This window comes from Pleurodeles waltl, chromosome 6, assembly GCF_031143425.1.
Source record: "Pleurodeles waltl isolate 20211129_DDA chromosome 6, aPleWal1.hap1.20221129, whole genome shotgun sequence".
Lineage (NCBI taxonomy): Eukaryota > Metazoa > Chordata > Amphibia > Caudata > Salamandridae > Pleurodeles > Pleurodeles waltl.
The window spans coordinates 1,246,003,088-1,246,024,457 of NC_090445.1; positions in this window are offsets into that span (position 1 = coordinate 1,246,003,088).

The following is a 21,370-nucleotide window of genomic DNA, read 5'->3' on the forward strand; positions in this document are numbered from 1 at the left end:
CAGATACACCAGTTATATCATTAATGCTCAGTGGAATGCATCACCATGTATAAAGCACAACAGGCGGCAACAACTAATCAAAGGAAGTGGGCTTCCGAATACATAGTTGCACCTATTACGATGGTGTATAAGTGATAAATCACCAAGTGAGGAAAAATAACAACAGTCAAAAGACATACCTATTTAATGCTATCTTCTGTGTAAAGAGACAATTCAATAGGACCCGATAGAAAAGGCCATGACAAGCCTAGAACACATCAACAAAACGGAAAAATGTCATTCGGAAACCTGAAAGGCCCTCAAAAAAAGCTGAAAAATCAGGTTTAATTCTTTAACATGTACCAAAATGCATATATAGCCTCCCGTATGAGAATTTAGGTAGAAAAAACACGAGGAAAGAAAGGAAGTAATCACATAGATTATCAATAAAGAGGAAGGGAACAGTTGTAGCTAAAGTACAATCTTGTAGCACAGAGACCCGTAAAATAAAAACCACAGTCTCCCTGAAGTAGTACCACCCTTAAAAAGGGAGTTTAGGAGCGAATCGGCAAAGGTAAACTATGTTAAATATTATGCTGTAGATGTTAACCCTATGACATGAATCAAAGAACAGCCATCCAGTGAATCTTGATCTATTTAGGCAGAAATATGTATCACTAGGTAGTGGGACTCAAACAGTCAAATGTACAATGCATCCAGTACAGCCAATACGTTTGTAGTGGTGAGAGCTGTTGTTGTGTAGCCATTTTAGTTATAGCTCCATGCACGCTATTTTAGCACACTAGGCCGCTGTGCACTTTAACCTAAATATGTTTTATTCAGCTTCGCATTATTATTTATTACAATAACCATTTTTACGGTCTTGTTTTATTTTCATCTCTCTAACTGTTTTGCCTCGGCCAGTACTCTGTTCTCAAACAAGACATTCTTGATCACTCTGTGCTTCATTCAAGGCTACAGTTCGGTACATTGCCGGTGAACGTGATAGAAGTTTAGTCTCCAACATTCGTAGAAAATACACATCCTTACGTGGGGACATTTTCTCAGAACATCAGTTGTGTTATTATATAAACACTTCCTTGTCCCTTACACGTTAGAGGGAGATTCCAGCCAGGGAACCACGACTGTATGCTGATTGCTGAATGCTTCGCTACAGATGCTAACACAGACCACAGGCCTTTGCTCAGGTATGGGGTTGATGTCTTCCCAGGGGAACCTGAAAGGCAGAACTAGAGCTTAACATGCTGTGCTCAAATTATAACTTAGATAGGAAATAGTCCATCGATCATAGGGACAATATGATAGCGTTGTTTTTATGCTTCACTCTACTCGTCACAATTTTAATACTGTCATGTTGTGTCGTCCTGGTTATTGCAGCTCACGCTTTGCTATCTAAGATGCAGTTGTTTCATTAAACTTATTATTGAAACATATACTGCCTCTGTTTGTCGTTTATATATGAGACTGAATTATGAATGAGAGAACCGGATGTGACCTGAGTGACCACGACTTCCCTGAGAAGCCTAGTGTGTCATGCGCTCGGCTGCCCAATCATCACTATCCTTTGGTAGAGATGAGGCACTGCTAGTTAGCTGGAGCAAAACCCAGATTAGAGCGACAGGTGTAATCTGCAGTGGGTTGGACTCAGTCTCCCACACCACGGACGATTCTGCTGCTCAAAATCCAGTAATCTCATTAGAATAATGAGAGCCTACGCGACATGGCGCCGCCAATGTTTGGCCAGGCTCTAATTTTCGGGTCCTCTGGAGTATCTCTGTCTCATTATATATAATGATGCCTCAATACCATATGCGGAGATGTCCATGGTGCTGACGATTTCCACCCCAGCTGTGTAGGCTATCTATTTGCAGCCGGAGGTTGTTCAAGCTTGAACTTTAAAAGGAAAGCCCTATTTGGTGTGCCTTCTCTGAACTTATAGTGTTACTACAACGGCAAATCCACAGCAGGTACAGATAGCGGTTAATATGAGACAACCTCTAACTGCACATTTATTAGCAAATGGCCTAACAGCTCAGGGGGGTCCAGTCACATTTGTGGTGGATGCCCATGCAGCTTGTAGAACAGAACTTTTCTATTATTGGGTCACATTTCCAGCAGTTGATGGGAACACGGATACATTTCACCAATACACACCTGCAAATGCGCCTGGACAATACAGAGCATACGCATATTTAGAGATACCTCTATCTTATCAAGAACATAATAATTGGCTTGATGGCGCCCTACCCCACACAATATTACCAGTAAGGTTAGGTTCTCTAAGTAATGAAGGTCCTACCTGGCCTTTATTGCCCACTTATACACCACATCCTGCGGTTGCAAATTTAGCAGTAGCTGGGGTTCGTCATTTATATACTGAACTAATAGCGATATATAGACGATTAGTACAATTCGTAATGCACACATTAAATACAAACCCAGCACGTGCTGCTCCAGCACACCCACATGTAGCAACGTCAGGTATAAATCCTGCAATTGTACATTCGATTATGGGTAAAGTACCCACCAAACGAGAGGACACACCGTTTTGGTTAGCACAAAAGATCAATCCGCTGGAGGCAGTATTTACCCATACGGGACCTCAGGATAAACATAGAATATTAACAATGTGCTTCCCCCTTGGGATGATCCCTACAGTAGATAACTGTAATACCTGGGGCACGGTGTTTGCCGCACTCTATAAAACAGTACATGGAACACCAACACTTGCCAATTTACTGGAGGTGTTGAAACAAATTCAAGATGAATACGGGGCTGCCCCGGCCCTAGCTTTAGGGATGCAATTGATGGGCAATTTTGCCACAGTATCCTCAATCTTTTTAAGTAATCTTAAAGGGGAAGCGGTGGCGCTTGCAGTGAGCTTGCGGCTCCGTGGCGTTCCGCAACAGGATCAGGAATGAGAGGTGCTTAAATAATAGGAGAGACCTATTCAAGTATTGGTTGAGATAGTCTAGGGGCCAGACCACAAAAACCACAATTTCAGGGTAAATCGAGTAAAGATTCCCCTAAGCAAGCACCTGGGGGTAATAAGAAAATCTGGGATAAAAAGCAACAAACACCTAAAAAAGATAGGGGAGAATCTCTGCATATGGAGACCCCGCAGAATAGATATAATCTCAGAAACAGAAACAATATAAAAACGCCTGATCTCAATATACTGATACACGCCAATCTCATTCCTTTCAGGATTCATTGGAAAAACAAAATGAGAGAGGTGGGTGATCAGAGCGAAGTACAGAGTACGTGAAACTGAGACAGGAATCACAACGCTCTTTGGAGGTTTCTGTTAAAAAGGAAGAGAAACCCGCCCAACAAAAACCACAATTCAAAAAGAAAAAAGAGGCAGCAGTCACAGTTCGACATACCACTCAGGAAGAGGGTCCTCTTGAAGGACAAGAAATGGACTCTAGCACTGCTAGACAGAGCGTCAGAGGTCACAATAGTTCGCCGGAATCTTCTAGAGCATCTGGAGGTGAAAGCAACTGATGACTTTATACAAGTAGAAACTGCGGACATGCGTGTCTCCACGCCTGATAGGGTGTATAAAGTAACGCTACAGTTAGAAGGAGACATTGAACGCATAATAGACGCAATCTTTTGAGATCGCGTGGTGAACATATATGATGTTTTGTTGGCCGAACAAGATTGGCCACCTGAATTTGTCCGTACCTTCCCATATGGAGAAGATATTACTAAACCTTCCTTCTCACCCCTTGTTCCAGAGGAACTCGCCGAATCCCATTCCATTGAATGGGCTTTGGCACAAGCACCCGCAGTATTCAGAAATCACGTAGGGTGGAACAAAGAATCCCCCTACCATGTAATTCCAATTAAAAATGAACCTCAACCGCCACTGCAGTATCCTATAAAACTTGAAGCAAAAGCACTGGTGAGAGAAATACTAACACAGTTAGAGTACCAGGGCGTAATTGAACCATGTGTCTCACCAATAAATAATCCATTATTCCCAGTAGCTAAACCAGACCATTCATATACAATAGTCTTAGACTACAGACATTTAAACAGTCATACATGCACTTATGCTATCCAAAACTCGCATAGCACAGCACTAATGAACAATATAGTGCGTAAAAAATACAAAACAACACTGGACATTTCCAATGGTTTTTTGTGCCAGAATATAGCGCCTGAGAGTAGAGACTTAACAAGTTTCAGTGCACTAGGCTCCCAGAAAAAATTCTGTTGTTTACCTCAGGGTATAAGAACAGCCCAGTGTTACTGTAATTTTGAACGAGATTGACTCTGAAGCATTGTCCTATGTAGATGATATCTATCTTACGGATGATGAATTACTACAACATTTAAGACAGGTAGCCCGCATTGTTGCTGGATTTGCTGAATTTGGCTACAAATTCAACTTCAAAAAAACAAAAGTCGCCTTCCTCAGTGTCCTGTTCCTAGGATATGGGCTGTCAAGTGAAGGAAAGAGCCTAGCACCACAATTCTTAGAGAAATGGGCACAGTTACAACCACTGAATACGATTAAAAAACTTCAATCTCTATTGGGTTTCCTAAATTTTGGCAGAATTTACATTCCAGATTATGCTAAACGCATAAAACCTTTATACGATCTAATACGTAATGATTTTTCAAGTAAATTCTGGACAACTGAACATACAAGCATTCTTCGAGAGTTGCAAACAGAGATGCTTGAGGCACAACACTTACAGATGAGGGACAACAAACACATTTGGTCATCAGAGTAATTGCTGGGGCCATCGGTTTCACCTATGTGACATTCAACGAAGGTGAGACAGTCCCGATTGCATACAAATCACACTTATATTCAGTGGCAGAACAACGCTTTGCTTCCACTGAGAAAATTCTCACTGCTGTGCAGATGGCTGTAATCAAAGAAAGACCTCTTGCCCAAGAAAAACGCATCATTGTCGTTTCTACAATCCCAGCCCTATAGGCTGTTACAAAAGCCAGCATTCCAAACGCAAAAGCATTACATTCACGTTGGATACAATGGGCTACATCTCTGACAGCCATTGATGTAGACTACATTTTTGCCCCAAAGTTACAAACTCAATAATTTTTACAATAGAAAATAGAAAACCCAGTTCCAGCAAATACATTGCCTATTGAACAATATCATAGAGTCATGTACACCGATGGCTCAGCACAACCTGCAATTGGAACTAAACACCAATATTCTGCTGCTTGCGTAGTCGAAAGTGGATACATGAAGGGCAATACATTTTGTCCTCTACATACCTTTACGCAAACCCTAGGGGATTGCACAGCACAATTGGCGGACCTAAAAGCTCTGCTGATGGCACTGGAACACACGGATCCTGCACAGCTTACGCTGATTGTTTGTGATTCGTATTATTGTACCCAGTCCTTTAATGAATACCTGCATTACTGGTGCCAGAATGGGTTCAGAGATTCCAAAGGCAACACCATTAAACACAGACTTCTGTGGGGGAAAGTAGCAGATCTGAAAGAGACGCTACCAAATGTCCACGTTGTACACACACTTGGACACCTGCGCGTTGGGATACATGTTGCTGGAAATACATTGGCTGATGAAGCCGCAAAGTCAGCAGTGGCAGTGGCCGCTGTAGCTGCAGTGACTCGTTTGAGTTCCAAACCGGACACAGACATTTGGGCTGCCGTGACAGCTACGGCTGATGGTAAGCCCTTTCCTAAAGGATTTCCTAATAAATATTACTACCGAATGGGAGATCGCCTGAACGCTGAAGTTAGAATACCAGGTGTAGGCATAAGGGACATTCCCAACAAAGACCAGGGTTGATTAAAGCAGCACATGAGGGGGTGGCATCTGCCCATGCTGGTGTGGCGGCTACAATTTCGATCTTGCAGGCCCATTATTGGTGGCGAGGACTTTACAAAGAGACCAAGCAGTATGTCCTTTGTTGTGACATCTGTCAACAAATTAAAGTTTCCACTGCCAAGCACCCGCCTCAGACACCCCTCTTAATTTCTAACAAACCATTACAATGTGTGTACTTTGACCACCGTGGTCCCCTAACACCGGATAGTGCATACAAGTATATTTTAGTTGCTGTTGATTCATGCTCCAGATTTGTATGGGTGTGGCCACAACGCTTGGCTGACGCTCGGACTGTTATTAAAGATTTGCGAGTCTTTATCAGTACATATGCGGTTGCAGCTTTCCATTCGGACCACGGCCCTGCTTTTGCCTCAAGGGCATTCAGGGACACTATGGCTTCATTGGGGGGTCCAACTCCAGTACTCGTCTCCATTTCCTCCAGAGGGAAATAGTGTCATGGAGCGATTAAACCGTGATTTAAAGCAATCCTTAACAGCCAGAGTCTTAGGTACGGGCGTAGTTGGCTTAATCACCTATATTGAGTCCAGAGAGCACTAAATAATCTGCCTAGAAGGTCCCTGGGGGGTCGTACATCATATGAGTGCCTGTTCGGAACCCGAATGTGTGTTCCGGATCTTGATGGTCCTGGCGTGGAGGCAGCAGAAACACCTTTTGACATAAATGAACGTGTCACTGTCTTACAGGAATTGCAACAGTTTTGTGATGATAATTCTTCAAACAGTGCAGCCTCCAAAAGAATCAGGGATGTACCTGTAACATCTACTGGCTGGTTTCCCAAAGTTGGGGATCTTGTACGTGAAAAAGTCGCTGTGAAAAAGGAATTTGGCCCTTCTTATCGAGCACCAGTCCCAGTACTAGGGATACACGGTACCAGAACTGTAATTCTACCATCATGGGCAGGTGCCAAAGAAAATCGTTTTGTCTCCATCGACAATATCAAACTACACCATGTGTCCGATCCTGCACAGCCGACCAAGAGGAACATCCAGTAGTTCCCGAATCCCTCTCACTACTGGCGAAGAAGTACCTCTACAAGTGGTACATACCAACACCGACACCTCTCCGTCTAAAAGAAAATATCTAGGGCAAGAACTCCCCGTGGCGCGTAGAGCGGCGGGCTCCAGAGACAATAAGTACACAAAGTGCATGGTGAATGGCCAAATTGTAGAAAAGCAATGGTGTCAAATAATATGCTTACCAGTGTGTGAATAGCGTGTAGTGCAAAGTAGGTCTCGGTTGTAATGCGAGAGACACCGGTGAGCACACATGGATGTAGGAAGTTAATCGAAACTTCTCAAAGAGAGGATCCAAGAACATATAAGGGCGATTAGAAACAACAATAGGGATTATCCCTTTGCAACACATTATAACCCCGTAAATGGCAAAAGAGAAGTGTTAGGCATTTCGTTCTATGGTGTTGACTCAATAGGAAATTTGCCACGGGTGGCAATAAAACTCTGATGTTGAGACGTATGGAAAGCAAATGGATTATTAGAATTAGAGCAGTGGAAGAAGGTCTTAATACAGAGAAGGACCTACCATTATTCCGAAGATAACTGTTACCTTAGGATGATGCTTCCACCCATTGGTTACATACTGGTTAAACATTAACAGTGGTTCTACAATTCGCCCGCTAATAATGCAGCACATGACACTACAGACTTATTTGTGCAATGACAGTACTGTCTATATATTCTCTTTCCGAGAATGGTGCCATTATTTTCCTTCCACCATTGAGGTGCTTATTGGGAATTTTTTATTCCTCTCTCCATTTCCATTAACTTCCTATATCCATGTGTGTTCACCGGCGTCTCTCGCACTACAACCGAGACCAATTTGCATTACTCGCTATTCACGCACTAGTAAGCATATTATTGTACGCCGCTGCTTTTCTACAATTTGAGCATACACAGTGCATCTTGTGTACTTACTGTCTCTGGGGCCTACCGCTCTATGCGCCACGGGGAGTTCTTGCCCCAGATTTGTACTTTTAGACAACTACAGCTCTCACCACTACAAATGTATTGGCTGTACTGGATGCATTGTACATTTGGCTATTATAACCCTGTTACCTAGTGATACATATTTCTGCCTAGATAGATCATGATTTACTGCATGGCTGTTCTTTGATTCATGTTATAGGGTTAACATGCACTGCATAACATTTAATATACTTTACCTTTGCAGCTTCACTCATAAACTCCCTTTTTAAGGGTGATACTACTCCGGGGAGACTGTGGTTTTTATTTTATGTGTCTCCGTGCTACAAGAGTGTACTTTAGCTACCCCTGTTCCCTTCCTCTCTAATGATAATTGATACGATTACCTCCTTTCTTTCCTTGTGTTTTTTCTACCTAAATGCTTGGACTTCTCATACAGGAGGCAATATATGCATTTTGGTACATGTTAAAGAATTAAACCTGATTTTTCAGCTTTGCACTCGTGGGGGCCCTTCAGGTTTCCTAAGGTCATTTTTTCGTTTTGTCCATGTGTTCTAGGCTTATCATGGCCTTTTCTATTGGGTCCTATTGAACTCTCTTTACACAGAAGACAGCATTAAATAGGTATGTCTTTTGACTGTTGTTATTTTTACTCACTTGGTGATTTCTTATTTATACACCATCGTAACAGGTGCAACTATATATTCGGAAGCCCACTTCCTTTGATTATTTGTTGCCGCATGGTGACGCATTCCACTATGCGTTAAGGATATAACTGGTGTATCTGCTACACTGTTAACTGTTACATACACAGTTTTGACCACTTGGTCTGTGTTTTTTGCCTTTCCCCTCAAGGATACTCTACTCAACGTGAATCATAATCTCATCATGGATACATCAACATGGAATTTGGTAAGTCTTCATTTTATGTTTTCTCTAGGTTAGCGTTTTTTGGCTACTCTAGATTGAATTAATATTCACCATGGTGACTGCAGTTGACTATCCTTTTCTCACATCACCTATTCACCTTGACTGGTACTGGTTTCTAATACTGATACTTGACATATCACAACCACTTCCTGCTACGTGTCCCATTATCCCTTCTATTCATCTCACTTCACTGTAATCGAGCATCGTGGATATAAGAAGATAAAAATATGACTTTTTTCTTGTTGTTCAATTCTTTTAAATGCAGGTCTGGGGGTCACTCACCACATATGGCGGTTTGTAACAAAACATCCCTAATTACTACTTAATTTTCCGATACCGTTACTCTAATTATCATTTTTTCATCATTATTTTTGTTATCGTCTCAAAAAATGACAGTGAACTGTTATTTATTTATATCAACTTTCCACAGCCTTGAAAAAGTCTAGATGACAAAACATGTGTTGGCTGTTGTTATTGGAATCATCACAGTGTGGGACAAATAAACTATAACCAACAACAAGATGCATTTTGGACTTTCTTTGACTTATTTTACATACTATAAATACCGTGGACTACTTTGTTGTGCCTTGGTTTTTCTGCAAAAGGTCTGTTCAGTCCTAACTGGTGCACTTGTTGGGACAGCCACACCCTTTGTGGTTGACTGTGAACACAAGTACGGCATCCTATAGACTTTTCCAAAGAGTATGATATACCTTTTCCCCGTACTACTCGGTTTGTGTGCTTAGGATGTTCGAACATGTAAGCACAGCCACCTCTTTCGTGTAATCCATATAAAGGACCTGTTTGTCACATAAACTTGGGAACTACCCAAAATTCATGTGCCACTTTAAGTCTGAACGGTTAATGCTGGTGCATTTGTGTATATATATGCTAACTCCTTTGCATTTTTGCATAATCTATTTTCTTTATTTTGTATTTCCCATATTCGAAATTGACACTATTAGATCCTTCCCAAAGAAATATGGCGGATCTCTCCTTACCATTCATTGCTTGACTCTTACGTGCCTCTACCATATATAAGAAGAAAGTTAGGACTCTATGCATCACAAGTTTGCTTTGTTCATCAGTTGCTCGCTTGTTGTCCTACTGTTTTTACTGTTGGATATATCCTTTGCCTCAGCAGTAATTCCTTTTTTATTTTATTCTGAATCATCTTCTTCATGCATGCTTAATGGCCTGTGATTCTAGGAAGGTTTTTCTGATTCTCAATTTTTAACTTACTATAACTAATTGCTCCATGGTAGTTCTCAGGCCTCTTAACCATTCTGGAGTCAGTACTCTTACGGAGAGAAGCAGGCTATACCTTTGAGATAAGAGGACAATGAAGCTGTTGCCAAGACAAACTGCCCTTGATAGGGAGAGCTGATAAGCAATAAGATAAAAAAACGCCACTAAAACCTCAGAATCCCATGCTGCTAAACATTTCTTTTCCTTAATGCCATCCACCTCTGCCATTGGAAATGCTCGAGCTGGCTTCCAGCCTTCTCAAGGCTGCATAGCAGACCATGACTGCCCTTCTCAATATCCTTCAACTGACCTTCAACACTGGCAGTGGAATCGTAGGTATGTTACTTTACCTTTCTGGGCTATTTGACAATGTTGACCAAGGAGTGCTAATTTACGCTCTCCTGCAATGCAGGAACTTTTTCATATTATTTCCTGTCACATCTCTCTCACAATGGCAACAGAGTACCCTTTCTGCCATGCTAAAGATCCCAGCACCTCATTTTGAGTCAGGCGGAACTTCAGTATATCAACCACAGAGACTACTCCACTTCCATCACTGACAAACACCTTGCTTCGACCCATCCAATTTAGAGTGGCTAAAAAAATGGTAAGTTTTTAATTTTGCTAACCGCTATCCAAAACATGGCGGTAAGTGAAAGTAAATTTCCATGACCTCCACGCCATGGGAGAAAATTCCCATAGTGAGGGGGTCCTTGCTTTTTTATTTTCAAAAAGGAAATTGAACTTTGTGATTTTCTCTTTAAAAATAAAAAAAGAAATTGAAAGCATGTTGTACGATCTATCATGTTGACAGAACCATACGGGACATTTTCAATGCACTGACAGGGACTTCCGTGATTGCTGTTTCTACCACTGTAAACGATGACCGCTGGGGCAGTGTCCATCTCTAAATTTAGAGTGTGTTTACTCCATTAGAACGATGGAGTAAATAGTCGACCTGACGGAGTGATCACGCTCCAAATCATGTCCTAAGTCCTTAATTATAAATTCCTCAGAGGATTTGAAGATTATTGAATTATTGAGTTTGATAATTACCTCTATTATGAATTTTCCTCATTCACATGGGATTAATGTGCAGTTTTATGTGCTTTTTTCACCAAAATACGCATGGCCCTGTATTTGCATCCTTTTCGCATGTTAAATTTCAGCAGGTTTGACATGCTGAAATGGATTCCAGAAGTATTGTCTTTCTCCCACCTAGTAATTACTGCCTTTTGTAAACTCTGTACAACTCATAATTCCTACTCCTGCAATCAGGGGTTTGATCTGGGGTCGGAATCATCCTGTCTACTTGTAAGCAGGGCCTATGGAAATTGTAATTGGTTTTTTTGCATTGTTTTTAAGTTAAGTCTTAATTGTTGCCAAATTCATGAAAGGTTAGTTACAACAATTACACAACAAAATTTAAAAATACTTCAATTGAATCATAAAAATAAACATCAAAAAACATAGAATTTCAACATATTCTAATAAAATGAGAATCTTCCTAACCCACATAACACAAGATTCAAGTTTTCCATTACATTTTAACTTTCCAGGAATTACATACTTTTAGAGTCTCCAGTTTCTCAGGTGGAGTACGGAGAAGTGCATATACCCATTTGTTGACATTTTGGCCAATATTTATGCTTTTTTAGTGCCGCATTTGCGCCGCTTTCTGGTCATCAGCGTGAAAGAAGCCTTTTCAAACTATTTATTACACGACTTCCTTTGAAGGCAATAGGAAGACAAACCATAGAGTTTAAGAAACTGGCCAGGGTAAAAGATAAGTTAATGAGATACAGATGTGACTACCACTGCTACAAAGGGTGAATCAGGCCGAACCATAAAAGGAAGACTAAATAGTACGGGGCATTCGCCACTTGTGGTGTTTCATTTATTTACTATTTGTACTTTCTCTTCATTCTCACAAAACCTATTAACAGATGGGAAAGGTGCTGCCTTTGAATGAAAGGGAACTATGCTTGTGAAAAAAAATATACAATTTGCAATCCAAAGAGAAGTCAAACTCCTTTGAGTATTAGTATTAGTGTATAAACTCCATAGTGAATCCGGGGGAAGGGGAGAAATTCAGTGAACTATACACCCCAACTCTGTTCTGCGAATTGCAGCAAGGACGAACAACGGCTGGTAACTCGATCACGCCGCGGTCACCTGCAACTCAAAACTTTAAAACAGGATCAAGCAAACACATGTTGCTTTAGACATAACAGCTGTTCTGAAACCTTGCAATGCGAGAGTTTGAAAACTTCGATGTATGCCAAGCCTGGAAAAATGATTTTGGGTTAAGTGGTTCTGTCAGCAAATTATTCATTGGGGTTTAGCAACCCGTGAGGATCAAGACAGTGTAATTTATGTCAAAGGGCAGTCTCTTTTATAAAACCTACCGATGGACAAACAATTATTTCTGTTGAAGAATGAAATCAATTCTCACACTTATATTGTCTTCTGTGCCTTCTTCCAAACGCGCTCTCACACACACACGTACATGTTGCACGTACGAACATGTGCATACAAATGTGCGCAAAAACACACATGCGCTATAATGTCTGAACAGCGCCCACGCACATGTACACACACGCAAATGTGCGTGTGCACACAATCTCAAATGTGGATGTACACACACGCAGATATACACACATCTGCACACACACAAACGGACCCACACATTAATGTGTTTGCAGTGTAAAGGGGGAAACTCTCTTTGTGATCTCAATTATACCTTGGTTGCTTGAGCGTGACCATTTAAGCTCACTCCATATTGTTTCTCACATATTGTTTCGCCTTGATACATATTTGTAGCCTTGGATAGAACATCAATTAGCATTTTCTGGTGCACGATTGCCACAGCAGCTACTTTATCAATGCACTTGTTCAGCTGCCCACTACCTTCTGCTGCTTGAACATCTACATACAGGGTCGGATTGGGACTCGAAATTGGCCTGGGACACCCAAAAGAAAGTGGCCCACATTTGTGGATCACCACCTTTCATGAATCAGTATGTCATTAACATCAGGGACTTATTTAGGGGAGAATGTGTGGTAAATTATTCTTTTTAAAGTTTTGAAGGCCAGTAGCATCATCCAAGACTGGAAGCACTGTCATTACAGTATATAGCATCCTCCAAGGCCGGCCTTTGCTCAAAAAGCACCCTGGATGAAATCAAATTTGGGGCTCCTCCAGCCTCAATTTCCACCCTCCCCTCACAATTCAGTTTCTACCTTTTCTTGATGGTATATTTAACACTACCTTTATCTAAAGTTCCCTAGCAGTGGATGTTCTGGAGCAAGACCAAGGGTTGGAAAGGGAACATTAATGGGTTATGAAAAGTCTATGCCCTGCCACCTTCAATGCACCCGACGTTGTCTTTAACATTACTGTTGCAGATGATCTTAATATGGGGCGTTTTGTGTTCACTGGTCAGTCAAATCCTAGATGATTACCTTAGCAGTTGCCAGCCCATGAACACACATTTCCTATCCCCCCTCACCTGAATCACATGTTTATATGCTAAACTGGAGGTGAGAAATTTTGGGAGGGGTCGAGAGTGAGAAGGGAGGGGGAAGAGGAAATGGAGGAATACATCTGAAGAGAATGTTATGTTTTTCATTGCTAATGAACAGGAGCTGCCAGCTGAAATAACAAAAATATTTATTATAATAATAATAATTAGGTGAGATCATTGTGCGCCTCTCTAAACCTGGGCACCCTGGGCCTCAGCCCTGCTCACCCATGCCCAAGGCCAGCCCTGTCTCCATCCACCCTTTGTTTTATCATTCACTGTTCACTCTTTTTGTCCCTTTGCCACCTCCTTTTCTCTTCACTTTTGTTTCTCATTTTGCACTCTCTATCTATTCGAATGTATCGTTCATCGCTTTTCTCCACGCAAACTTTCCTCTTCCACACTCTGTTTGTCTTATCGCTCCACTCCCTGTCTCTCATTTCAATTTTCTCTCCCCTTTCCCTTTTCAATCCAGGATGGAGGGTAAATGAGATTTTTTGGTTTACAACAGCAACACTGCCAAAACTGTGTTTTATTTTTATCTGTTTCTATTCAGATTGTTTTTAATTGCAAAGTTATTTTAAACGTCTGGAGTTGTTGGTGTGTTTTATCTCATTCCATTGCACAGTATTTGGATGAACCTCCCAATCTCAAACAGAGAAAAGTCGCAGCAGGCACCTGTGGCTTGTTTAGCCAATCGTTCGACCTTCTGTGGGAGGCAGAAGCCTCCTTCCCACACTAAATCCCTGTTAATTGTGCTTCTCAAAGGCTCACTGTCACCTTTTGATCCTGGTAATGGAAGAAGGCACCACATGATGTGTGTCGGGTGGAGCCCAATTTTCATTCTGCAAATAACAACTAATGGGCGAAATATGTAGCTTACTTTGACTACCTCTCACCGTTAGCTGTAGCAGTCTATTTGTTAGAGAAATCAGCCCCGGTATGTGGTGCTGCTTTATCCACAGATGGAAAAAAATGGCCCACTAGGTGGCCTCCGCCACTGGCCCCTCGGGCAGTGCCCGATTGCAAGCCCTGCAAATCCGACCCTGTCTACATAGCACAACTAGTATTCCTAAAAGGGACATGTTTTCTATTAAAGACTAGCAGCAAGGTTCCTGGCAATGGATCGTTCAGTTATTTGCAAGTGTATGTATGATACTTTTGACCATTTCTGCACGATGCTCGCTTCAAACTTAGGAGCACATGTAAGGGCAGCACTAGTCAGTTTATTTCTTGTTTTAATTATTTTTATTGAGCAGAGATGAGCAAACATAATACACATCATACATAAAACCAATAAATTGAACCATTCTGGAACCCACATCAAACTTTATCGGGACATCATTTTTGACAATCAAGAAACAAAGCTCAGAACCAAACATGCGACCCAAAACCTGAATTTTATTAATCTTATGTATATGGATCCTAGTCTAAGCTCTAAATCACAATGTCCTAGAAGTAGTAAAAGTGAACATCCACAAAGCGGCGGCTCCTCCATTAGGGCGGAGGAGCGTTGGTATCCCGTCAGCAGCGGCAGCTGCAAATCTTTTACCAAAAGGTTTTTGGTAAAAGGGGCGGGCCTTTGGGGTGACGAGCAGTGGAGGGGAGTGCTCAGCACTCCCCCTCTGTCAAAGCCCAGCTCACCTGAGTCCTTGTTCAGTTCTGATGGAGGTTGAAGACAATCCGACCCCACCCAGAAACTGCTTGTTCCAGCACACTAGTTTTTAAAACAGTGCACTAAGAACAGAAGCTCAAGGGAAGGGGGGAAGTGGATAAAATAAAATAAAGAGACAACAGCGTTCTTGCATTTCCACTGTTGAAGTGGTGCACAAATCTGCGGCCCTCTCTGACTTCTGTAGAAACTGGTGCCTAATGAAACATAAACAAAGAACATATAAGTACATCCTATTCCTAACTGGGTTCCTGACTATCCCTTTATTTATTAGAAATTTTCTTCTAAAAGTACCTCTTGGATCCTGGTCTCTAGTTTCCAGGTTTGGAATGTGTTACTGCTCTGGGATGTGCTTTCTATTACTCTAAAGCTTCTAAAACATTAAACAAATACCGTTATCAGAATTACCAATATCAAACATTCATCTTAATATAACTAAAGCCTAAATTGCAGACTCACTTTTCCCATATTTCCAGAATCTTTTATAAAACAAATACTGTACTTTTACGTCAAAATACAGCATGTAATTTGTGCAAGTCCTTGATTTACTTTTTGCCTTGCTGTTAATGGTTTCCACGGTTCGATTCTTAAAAGTTCCATAAAAAAAATGTTTGCTTCACAAAGTTCCGCAAAGTATTCTTGTAACAAAGAGTTTGAATCACAATGTTCGTGGAAGGTATCTTGTTTCAAATTGTCTATACACGAATCCAGAAATTGTTGTCAAAGTTCTTTCAGGTAATAAAAGTTTTGCACTTACTTGTTGCTGGCAAGAGATACTGATCAGTCTAACCTTGTCTTCTTTCTCTTTTGCAGGTTGCTTGTAGGAGAGAGGCTGAGGCAAGGAGGAACCGGAAACCGGAAGAAGGAAGAGCCAGCAGCTGCGCCCATTGAAGCCAATGAAAGTCTGTAGAGGGCAGGAGTGCCAGCGCCGAGGGATCTGTCCTCAGGTAAGCGGGAGGTAGACGAGCACAAGCACTGGGTGAGGCTCGGGGGCTGCCTTTTATAGACAGGGCTGGGTGTGGTCCTCACATGCTGCACATGTTCTTGAAAGGTGTGCAGAGCTGGGTGTGGTTTGAAGAGCTGGGTGTGGTCCTCACATGCTGCACATGTTCTTGAAAGGTGTGCAGAGTTTCAGTTATTATGCAAATGAGTTAAATTAACACATGGCCTAGAGAGGAGTGTTTTAAAGAAGCCTTGGTAAAAGCAAGGCCCAATGTGTAAACAAAACAGCACATTAAACAAGATACACAGAAGCCTAGGGGGGGGGGGGAAGGTGAGATAACAAGAAAGGCTTTCAATAGCAAGTTTAAAATGGAGCTATTACAGAACCCACTAGTGCAGTGAGAGGGGACATGCTCTTTGCTGTGCACAAACCCTAACAGTTGCCCCCCTCAAAGGCCCTCCTACAGGACGGGGTTTTCCTGGATTTTTTAAATAAAACCGTCTAATCAGCTGTGGGGCATGTACATATGATGCTGGTTCCCATGAATTCTCAGATTCATCATATCCTTTCCATTCTACTAAATAAAACAGACGTCCACTAATTCTTTTTGAGTCTTTCATGCTTTTCACTTCATATTCTAGATTTCCCTTAATTGGTATGGGTGGAGGTGGTGGTTCAGGTCGGGTTTTTGGATTGTACGGCTTAAGCAAGGATACATGGAATGTAGTATGTACTGGATATTCTTTTGGTAAATCTAATTTTACTGTTACCGGGTTTACTATGGCAGTTATACTAAAGGGTCCAATGAAACGTGGTTGCAGCTTTCGGGATCCCTCTATGTTTAGGTTCTTTGTGGAGAGCCATACCTTGTCACCGATTTTATACATTGGGGCCTCAGATCTGTGTTTGTCTGCTTGTCTTTTCATGCTTTCCTTGTACTTTAATAAATGTTTCCTGGCTTTGTCTTGTATGTCACCTAACCTTGTTAGTCTATCCGTTACTGTAGGTAACAGAGAATCTTCTAACAAAATAGGTATAGCTCTTGGATGATACCCCTGCAAGAAATAGAATGGTGAGCAAAGTAGAGCTGAATGCTCAGTATTATTATAAACATACTCCGCTACAGGGAGAGCTTCCAACCATTCACTAGAATAATCAGCCAATAAACAACGTAGCGTTTGAAGTAAGGTTTGGTTCAGTCGTTCAGTCTGTCCATCTGTCTCTGGGTGGAAAGCAGTGGATAATGCCACATCTATTTTCAGTTTTTTACATAATTTTTTCCAAAATTTAGAGTTGAACTGGCTCCCTCGGTCTGACACCACTTTGCTTGGCAAACCATGTAAACGCACAATTTCCCTTATAAAAATATCGGCAAATTCTGCTGCCGTGGGTAATTTCCGTAATGGTACAAAATGTGCCATTTTAGATAAAAAATCCACTATAACCAACACTGTTGTGAAAGATTTTACAGGTGGTAAACCTACAATAAAGTCTACGCTCACAGTGTGCCAAGGTTGCTAGGGTGTTGGCATTGGTATTAACAAACCGTCAGGGGCCTTATGAGAAGATTTATGTCTTGCACAAATTGGACAGGTAGTGACAAATTGCTTAATGTCCTTTCTTATAGTGTCCCACCAAAAGTGTTTTTGCACATTTTCCAGGGTTTTTACCCAACCAGGATGACCTGCCAACGGTGAGGCGTGATGCCAAATTATCACCTGTGTTTGTAATTCAGAGGTGGGCACTAACAGCATGTTGTCGTGATACAATAAACCTCGTTGTATTGTGTTATGGGAATCCTTTAACCAATCCTGAGGTGCTATTTGCATGTGTGCATTATATAGATCTGTGATGAAATCCTTCTGTTGTACTGGTGCCAAAAACTTTTGGGGAGGAATAATGGGTTCTCCTATTTTATCTTGTTTCATGTCAGAAGTATGTCCGTATCTAGATAACACATCAGATTGAATTTGTTGTGCACCTGGTCTATAGGTTATTACAAAGTCAAATGTGCTAAAAAAAATTAAACAGCGCATCTGACGTGGTGTTAGTGCTTTAAGTGATCCAAAAAACTGTAGGTTCCTATGGTCAGAAAAGATTGTAAATGGGTACTTGGCTCCCATTAAATGGTGCCTCCATTCTGAAAAGGCTACTTTGATAGCTAGTAGTTCCCTTTCAGCCACAGTGTAATTTTGTTCAGCTGGTAATAACTTTTTGGAATAGAAGGCTATAGGATGTAACTGGCCATCTACTGCATCTCGTTGAGAGAGAACTCCTCCTAAAGCTACTTGTGAAGCATCCGCTTCAACAAAAAAAGGCAAGTCAGGATCAGGATGTTTCAGAATTGGGGCTGAAGTGAACTTTTGTTTTAGGAGTTGAAAGGCGTGTGCCGCCTCATCAGTCCAAAGAAATCGTTGCCCTTTCCGCAACAAGGTAGTTATTGGGGCCGCAATGTCTGCAAAATGTGCAATAAACCTCCTATAAAAATTGGCGAAACCCAGAAATTTCTGAATATCTTTTACAGAGGATGGTTCTGGCCAATCAGCAATAGCACTGATTTTCTTTACATCCATAGTTATTCCTTGAGGTGACAGGCAGTATCCTAAAAAGTCCACCTTGCTGACATTAAAAGTACACTTTTCTAACTTAGCAAAAAGATGATTTTCTTTTAACTTTGATAATACTGCATGAACATGTTGGGTATGTTCTTCTGAGTTCTTAGAGTAAATGAGGATGTCGTCTATGTATACTATGACACAAACGTCCAGGAATTTGTGTAGGACCTCATTTATAAAGAACTGAAAGGCCACAGGGGCATTACATAACCCAAAGGGCATTACTGTGTACTCAAATAAACCAAACTTTGTCTTGAAAGCTGTCTTCCACTCATCCCCCTCTTTTACTCGGACCAGGTGGTAAGCTTCCCGCAGATCTAGTTTAGTGTATACAGTAGAATGTCTTAATTGATCCAACAACACAGGTATTAGAGGAAGAGGATATTTATTCTTTATTGTAGCCTTATTTAGTCCTCTATAATCGATACACGCGTGCAGGGATTTATCCGGCTTTGGGATAAAAAAGAGTGGAGATGACACCGGAGATGTGGAATGACGGATGAACCCAGACTGTAGTAGGTCATCTAGGTAGGTTCTTAAGTATTTGGTTTCTTCGTCAGTCAAAGCATATACTCTGTTATTAGGTAAAGGGGCCCCTGGGATAAGATCTATACGACAGTCATAAGACCTATGTGTGGGCAGCACACTAGCCTTTACTGGATCAAAGACGTCTTTAAAGTCAGAATATTCAGGAGGGAGACTTGGTTCATCTTGTATAACACTAGCACAGTGTAATACTGTGCTCTGTTCTGTACCTGCTTCTTGATAGCAATTGGTTCTACAGAAAGAGGAATCCAAAGTAACATTTCTATTCACCCAATCAATTTTTGGGTTATGAGTTGTTAACCAGGGTACCCCGAGAATCAAACCAAAATTAGGAGTATCTATCAGATCAAAGCTAATCACCTCTGTGTGCCCGTTCTGACAGACCATAACAAGTGGACTTGTTTGTTTTGTGATTAATCCAGAGGTCAATTCTGACCCATCCACTGCACATACTGCTTCTGGACAAGGCTTTAGGCACATAGGAAGTCCTAAGTTTTCAGCTAACTTATTATCCACAAAATTTCCTGTCGCGCCTGAGTCCAGTAGGACAGGGAGAGAATGCCTCACTTGGGTAGTAACAATTAAAACGACCTGAATTATGAAATGTCTAGGTATGTACGGTACCATGAAGGCTGCAGCATTAGAGGTTTGATTAAGATGTTTTCTCGAACAAGTAACCTCTCCCCTTGTCGAGCTTAATCGTTTCCCGATTCAGTTGAGGAGGTGGAGGAAACAGCACCCTTTCGTGGATTTTTAGGCTTTACTGGACATTCTCTGGCAAAGTGACCTGCCCTTCCACAATATAAACATAATTGAAGTTTTCTCCTTCTTTCTTTTTCCTCTGATGTGAGTGAACCTCTGAGTGTCCCTATTTGCATAGGCTCAGGTTCAGGGAGTTTATTATCTGGGTCTTTCTTCTCGTGTCTAATAAAAGTTAACCGTGATTCCAGTTTGTATTTATCTCCCTTTCTTTCTCCTAGTCTATGTTCTAATTTCACAACTAAATCTACAAAGTCCGAATAGTCTTCTGGCAAATCAACGATATGAGCCAGCGCGTCTTTTAACTCGTCTCTCAAACCTTTATAGAAAAGGGAGAAACGCTTTTCTTCTTGCCAGTGTGTCTCGGTGAGTAAACGATTAAAACTAGTGAGATAGGTCAATAAATCCTTGTTACCTTGTTTAAGATTTAAAAGCTCATTATCACTTGCCTGCATGAAAGTGTGTTTTGCAAAAAGGCTGGTCATGGTACGTTTAAATTGATTCCAATTATGGAGGATGGGATCATCTCTCTCCACGAAAGGAATTAACCAATTGGCTGCTGTGCCACCCAAATAAGACAAGACGAATGCCACTTTCGTAGCATCAGTAGGGAACTGTTGTGGCTTACAAACGAAGTGTAATTGACATTGATTGATAAAAACATGGAATTTGTTACTATCTCCATGAAAACGTTCAGGTGCTGCTAAGGGCACAGCATTAGGAACATTAACAGTGACCTCAACTGGGGGAGGCAAAGTTGTATGTTTTGATGGCGCCCCTGTCTCTGAGGAGGTTTTAAACAAAGGCGTAAAAGCTGTGTTCCACTGAGATACCCTAAATTTATACCTCCTTAAATCCTGTTTTAAAGAGGTATTCTCCATCTTTAATCTCTCTATTTCCTCTTGCATATGTTGCAAGATGCCAGACACTGATTCATTATGAGCCAAGTCCTCATTTAGGGCCTGCGCCATATCCGTGACGTCAGTGCCCTCTATTTCTTCCCCGATATTCAACGTCCACCAGAACTGAATTTTTTTATTTTTATTTAAGGCTTGTGCTTCTGTCAAAGCCCAGCTCACCTGAGTCCTTGTTCAGTTCTGATGGAGGTTGAAGACAATCCGACCCCACCCTGAAACTGCTTGTTCCAGCACACTAGTTTTTAAAACAGTGCACTAAGAACAGAAGCTCAAGGGAAGGGGGGAAGTGGATAAAATAAAATAAAGAGACAACAGCGTTCTTGCGTTTCCACTGTTGAAGTGCTGCACAAATCTGCGGCCCTCTCTGACTTCTGTAGAAACTGGTGCCTAATGAAACATAAACAAAGAAC